Genomic DNA, 7,284 nt, shown 5'->3' on the forward strand with positions numbered 1-7,284 from the left:
CAAAAATCATAGTGAATAGGAGCTACAAAAAAATATTCCGGTACCGGGAATCGAACCCGGGCCTTCTGGGTGAGAGCCAGATATCCTAGCCACTAGACCATACCGGATTGGCGAAAACAGACAATGCCCGATCCATACGTATTCGCCACACTTATATGTAAAAATAAAAGATTGCTGAATCAATGAAACTATTATAGTATTATAGAATGATATCATTAAAAATATCATACAATTAACATAGAATAAGAATAGAGAAACGTATGCTTTATCTATGGGTGCAAACATGGTGGAGCGACGAAGGTAGCTTCAAGCTCGATAATGTTGAATGCATGCAAATGCATGGAGAAAAGATAGCATTTATGAGTTATCTTTTCTTTATGATGACATACAAGGGAGGCGCACTCTAGTGGCTGAAAGTGGAGCAGTATGTTCCGACCCATTTCAATGCATGCATTACATTAAACATTCTCAAGCTTGAAGCTACCATCGCCGCTCCACTATGAATTGAATAGAATAATATTGCCTAATTACGGGCAGAGTTAGGACTCTATAGTGAGGTCCACGTTATAATGACAGTATTTGATCAACTTTGGTTTTGCTATCCTTTTCTATCATTCGACAAAGCCGGTGGTACTATCCTTTTCTAGGTCCACAACGATGCCAATTATGTTTTTGACAGTGTAGAAATATAATTAATTGATGCAGAGAATTGGCATCGCTATTCTCCTATCTTTATATACTGCCATTATAACGTGGACCTTACTATAGGTCCTCTCTCCCACACAACCCAATGGTTGCACCCAAAGAGAAAACATAGGTTTCTTCATTCTTATTCTGTGATATTATTATTTGTATGATTACAGAGTGCCTTCAGTGGTGGGGAGAGGTTTGTTGGCCGCATACTGCTTCCTTAAAATTATCGAGGGAAGGGAGGCTAAAAATCAAATCTGACACATTTTTTTCATAAGGCTGGTGTTTGGGGTAGAAGCTGAATTTTCCCTAAATTTAGGGGGGGGGTGTTAGAGGGAGCGTCCATGGACTATGTGTACATTATAGCTCGATCCTGTGCTATTATACTCTAGGGGGAGTCAGATTCATATTGAATCATTTTATTCTTATAAATTACAATATTAATGCTTTTCATTCAGTCAATGCTATAATTTGAAGTGAATTCCACAATAAACTACTTTGTTAACAAGACAACGATGAGACAAAGCAGATATGTTATCTGGAAAATACTAATTAAGTGTAAAAAATATCTTCTGGAGCAATACTCGATAATTATTATTATTATCAACCCAAGTATTCCATAGCCTTTAATCCATTAATATTACAAAAAACCCTCAAAAAATGAATAAATCTCATAAAAAAACAGTAGCTATGTCAAAAATACTGTGCACACTGGAATTTATACTAAGTAGTTCCTATACTTCCTATATTGGAGTTCAATAGTTCTATATTGGAGTAGTTCCTAAATAAAATCATCTAGACGCAATGGATTCAAAGTCTATTTTTGTTAGGATAGAAGAATGAAAATCGTGAATTCTATTTATAAGAATGAAAAAGATCAGACAGAATTTTCAAAATACAGATAAACTACAGACTTCAGATATTCCGTCAGAAATTATTTTTTTATACCTCAAACCCAAATAATCTTCTACACTACGGTAAGCTACAGGAAGAGAAGGGTAAACTCAGAAAATATCATAATAATGCCACGTCGGATAATGCTAATTCATGCTTCATGAGTGCATGTTCTTATTGGCAATCTAAAAGTAGTGAATGAGGAGCATCAATCTGATTCAAGAGTGGTCTACGAAGATGATTGATACTGTACTGATGAATTGATAGTCATAAACCTGAGGAAGGCTGCGCATGCATGAACAAGTGAATAAATCCCACCATAGGACTTTTTTATTTTCTATAGCAAACTGGTTTTGTTGAATTTGGAAACGTTTCTTTGATCACGTAGTGGACGGGTTGCTATTACTGTACCTCTTTCCTTTTCCATTATCCCTGGTGTCTCTTTCACTAAAGCAACAACAAGTAAGAGGATTCAGACGAGAAAACGAGGCGCATTAAAAAAATTAAATATGAAGTTCTTTCTTATTACCAAATGTAGTATTATTCATATATATTTATTGGTTCAATTATAAGAGTGTATGTAATGGGATCTTGGAGCAAAAGTCGCCTATATTTACCTATCAAGAAGAAAAATGCACCAAGATTTTGAAATAGCAACTATCTGGTTCAAAATATACAGTTGAACTACTTTTTTTATATTTCAGCGTATTAACTGTTCAAAAGTAGTAAATCTTTCCTGGTGTGAGCAAATTATTTTTACTGCAAATTGAACAAAGACTCACAATCAAAGCTGAATCAGAATCCAACTATTCTTTTTTCAACAATTTCGCATAAGATTGTCTACATAATCCAAATTGTAAATACGGTAATGTTTTATGATATCTCGATTTCTTTCAAATAAATTATTAAAAAATGATTGTTTGTGTTATTTGTCTCATTATGTTTCATAAGCCTGCTCAGGGTCTCATCAAAATGATAAATAATATCATTGTAAATTCATACATAGACTACCTAAAATAAATTTATCTTGAATCTGTGATAATATTGTATCATAGGTTCTGAGAAAGATTCTACAGATAGGATGCTCACCAGATACAAATGCAGCTGTTAAATTTAGAAGGTTGCAAAGGATTGCAAGCCGATTTAAATGTAATTGGAAAATCTATTTTTGTTTCCAAGGTTTCTTTTACCATAAACTGACCATAATGAAACAAGAATAAACTCTTCTCTTATATGATTTTTAATAATTTACTTCGAATTGTCAAATTTAAATAAAATGGAATAAAAATAATAATAATTTTCTTATTCAATTATAGTGAACTATAAATATGTACCTTATTTCTGTTTTAATCTATTTATTTATAAAATGAATGAATGAATTAGGTACCGTATCATTCTTTCAATGTAACATTTCCAACAATATTGAAAAAAATATAATCAGAATGATATTATTAATGATAGACTTTACGGTTAATTGTTATAGAAATGTACAAAATTCAAGATTTTTTCTTGTACAAATAGCCTATGTTTCGAATTATCAATATTGCTCTTTAATTTTTTTCTAACAAGGGTTGATAAATTGATGTATAAGTAATTGGGCATCATGTGTCTTCCACTCATATTAGCCTACTGGTCATTGAACTGTTCACATCTTACAATAATATTGTGTAGATTACTATCTTACTGATGAGTTGTTTCAAAGTAGCCCACTAATTTTAATTACAACAATTATTTCTTAACCTATACTAACATTGATTTGGTTGGACCCTCTCTGAGAAGAAATTTGTTAACAGGTACAATTACGATTTTATGTAAATGAAGCCTCCAACCAATTACCCGAAATTAGAAGAGAGTATTCTAGAATGATCCTTCAACTACCTCAACAAAATATTGATGAAGTAGTTACCAGAAAAACAATTGCCAGAATGCTAGTCACCAAAAAGTTAAGAGTGATAGGCTAGTATTAAATCTGTCTCGCTGGAGCGTCAAGTGTTCTAATAGCAAGTCGGGAACATCAATTCTTTACACTTTGGCGCCTATGGTTGCTTGTTGGCTGAATCTAATACATGTATTCAAGTATAAAAAAATTAAACTGCATAAAAAACTGGTGTGGCGGACTCACACAACTTTCCTTGCAGTTATGAGAATTGATCACCTGACGCTAGTGTTTACGCGCATCTCAAGTCTACTATTCAAAGATCTGAGCCAGCTGTTGACAGGACAATAACGTTGGAGACACACGAGGTCTGCTATCTCTTCATAGTGAATGATTTAATAGAATCAACAGTTGCAAACAGTTTGCAATTATTGAAAATTACATTTTCTCGAATTTCCAGCTTATTTTCAATTTTAGGTGAAAATCTTAGTGAACATTAATTGTAGAGATTTTCATGCTCAATCTTCTACTCTCGAAATTTTTTGTTTAATTTGTATATGAAGCCTGATAATTGGGAATCTAAAATCAAACTTTGCATAGATGGGGCGGAGCTCCTGGAATTTTTACAGATATGGGACTTGTGGCAGTTCATAGAGCTTACCAATGACAATTTTAGGTATACATTTGATCAAAATCGTTGGAGCCGTTTTCGAGAAATCGCGAATAAGCCCGTTTTTGACAACATTTTTGCCATTTTAGCCGCCATCTTAAATTGCATTTAATCGAAATTGTTCGTGAAGGATCTTTATATTGTAAGGACCTCGAGTTCTGAATTTCAAGTCATTCCGTTGATTGGGAGATGAGATATCGTGTACACATACAGACCAATACCCAAAAACCACTTTTTTGGACTCAGGGGACCTTGAAACGTATAGAAATTTAGAAATTGTGGTACCTTAATTTTTTTCGGAAAGCAATATTTTCCTTACCTATGAATAGGGCAAGGAAAGTAAAAAAGTAATAAAACCCACAAAGTTTGTGATAATGGGTAGGTGTCAAGTTGAAATGAAGTTAAAATGGTTATGATTGATGCAGTGTGTAAGCTATCATTACTAACAGTAAATACTATCAGTAGGTAGTATAATAGTGCCACTAGAATTCAGTCTAACGCTTCAACAATAACACATTTGTTATTTAGCCTAACATAAAATAAATTTGCTATTATAGACTTCAGCTTATAAAATTCACTTCTTTCAACGATATGACCTTACAAAAAAATGTAAGTTATAACCTCAACATTTAAAATATCCATAAATTTGATTATGAAGTTTCAAAGTAAGATCCATAGCCAATCACATGGAGCATTAAGTAGATAACGTCTACAGATCATTTTTGAAATAAATATATCTGAAACATAAAAATATAGATAATTCTGCCCTTGACCTACGCGATCGATTAGAACTGCACTCTTTCATGATTATTTTAGGTTATGAAAGTAAAAATTGAACCCTTACCAAATTCGAAATGGTGAGCGGTGATTCAATTCATCTGGGATACAATTTGATCTTTTCTTCTCACAAATATTGATAAGTTCCAATACACTAATATATGATCAAAAATAAATGCACCATTGAACATAATCTTTTGTATAAACACATAAAGTCATAAACTGGCAGACGCAGGCCACACGCTACAGCTGTGCCACAGCCACAAACTCTGTCAACAAATTTCTATTGAAAAGGCTGTGGCTAATAAAGAGATGATGGCCAGCTGACTCCCTTGCAATTCACACCATCAGAAGAAATTGCTCGATTTATAGACGATTAGTTTTTCATTTCTTTGATAATATATGAATTTTCAGGGTACGCGCATAAATAATTATAATTCACGCTATTATAATTAAGGTTTATTGAAATATGGAATATTTCTAATCAATTTGTCAATTCAATCCATCTAAATTCAAAATTTATAGTTTTAATGTTTATTTTGGGAAAAAAATTATCAAAATTGTACACGTGAAATTCTAACCTTATCTTGAACTTTGTCATCTATAAATTTGGAAGAAAAATAGCACAAGGACTACCTTATTATTTTATCTGCCAATGTTATTACATTCGTATTATTTGCATTGTAAATAAGAATAAGAATAAATAAGGTACCCCAATTTCTATACGTTTCAAGGTCCCCTAAGTCCAAAAAAGTGGTTTTTGGGTATTGATCTGTATGTGTGTGTGTGTGTGTATGAGTGTATGTGCGTCTGTGTACACGATATCTCATCCCCCAATTAACGGAATGACTTGAAATTTGGAACGTGAGGTGCTTACAATATAAGGATCCGACACAAACTATTTCGATCAAATGCGATTCAAGATGGCGGCTAAAATGGCGAGAATGTTGTCAAAAACAGGGTTTTTCGCGATTTTCTCGAAAACGGCTCCAACGATTTTGATTAAATTTATACCTGAAATAGTCATCGATAAGCTCTATCAACTGCCAACAAGTCCCATATCTGTAAAAATTTCAGGAGTTCCGCCCCATCTATGCAAAGTTTGATTTTAGATTCTTAATAATCAAGCTTCAGATACAATTTAAACAAAAAATTTCGAGTGGAATAGTTTGAGCATGAGAATCTCTACAATTAATGTTCAGTAACATTTTTACCTAAAATTAAAAAATAACTCATAAATCGAGAAAATGTGATTATCCAATTGCAAACGATTGGCAACTGTTGATTCTATTAATAATGATTCACTATGAAGAGATAGCAGACCTCGTGTGTCTCCAGCGTTATTATCCTGTCACCAGCTGGCTCTAATCTTTGAATAGTAGACTTGAGATGCGCGGGAACACTACCGTGTAGCGTCAGGTGATCAATTTTCATAACGGCAAGGAAAGTTGTGTGAGTGCGCCACACCAGATTTTTATTGTATGTCATTGGACAAAGCAAATGGCTCAATCCTTTTCAAGCTCCACGTGGTTCTATATTGTTTTTGAACAATGTGGAAACATGCTTGATTGCCAAAATATTCTATTCAACTGTGAAAATGAATCATTTTATATAAAAAAAATGTTTTTGAAGGACAAAATATATTCCAACTGAGAAGAATAAACAATTAATACGGTTTTCGATATCAAATTAGATTTAGGCTATACCGGATCAGCTATATGGTATTGTAGAGAATCGGCAACGCTGTTGTTACATCTTTTCACTTTGAAGAAAAATAGGTCAAATTCGAGATAGGGGTCTGCTATTGGAGACAACCAATGCAAGGCTACCTAGGACGTGATCAATACCAACAGATTCATGTCACGTAAAAGTATTGACTTTGCAAGCCCAGATGACTTCAATGGGTTCTTTGTGAGTTTGGTTCAGGACATAGTGGGAGCACTGCCTGATGCTGCCATTGATCCCATTGCTTTGTTGGAGGAAAGAGTCCAGCCGGGCCAGAAGCATCTCTTCTTTTTCCGCCCAACAACACCAGCAGCCTTGAGGAAAATTATACGTTCCTTTAAGCCCTCTAAAAGCCCAGATGTTCTTGGCATATCTGTGAGCATGCTTCGTGAAGTTGTGGATGCCATTGCAGTTCCTCTCTCTGCATCTGTCAACGAGTGCTTGAGGTCTGGAAAATTTCCTGATTTTTTGAAAACTTCAAGGACTGTCCCGGTCTTCGAGATGGGTGATCGCGAGAGCATTCGTAGCTTCAGGCCCATCTCCATTACCCCTGTCTTTGGCAAGGTGATCGAGGTGGTGATCAAGCCACAGCTGGAGGCTTTCTTTAAGGAGACTGGCCTGTTCTCTAACATGCAATTTGGCTTTCGAGTTG

The 7,284-nt window shown here is 34.3% G+C and overlaps 1 protein-coding gene and 1 non-coding gene across 2 annotated transcripts in view; both read right to left on the reverse strand.

Moving 5' to 3' along the window:
- LOC111049687 (3-hydroxy-3-methylglutaryl-coenzyme A reductase) overlaps positions 1–5,161 on the reverse strand; it is a 76,371-nt gene extending 71,210 nt beyond the window's left edge. The window contains exon 1 of the mRNA XM_039420016.1: positions 4,975–5,161. The gene's annotated coding sequence lies outside the window, so the exon portion shown is untranslated. The remainder of the gene's footprint in view (positions 1–4,974) is intronic.
- Positions 36–107, reverse strand: Trnae-cuc. The gene has a single exon. It is a non-coding gene; the product is annotated as a tRNA-Glu (tRNA).
- Positions 5,162–7,284: the final 2,123 nt, after the last annotated feature.

Source organism: Nilaparvata lugens, chromosome 2 (assembly GCF_014356525.2).
Source record: "Nilaparvata lugens isolate BPH chromosome 2, ASM1435652v1, whole genome shotgun sequence".
Classification (NCBI taxonomy): domain Eukaryota; kingdom Metazoa; phylum Arthropoda; class Insecta; order Hemiptera; family Delphacidae; genus Nilaparvata; species Nilaparvata lugens.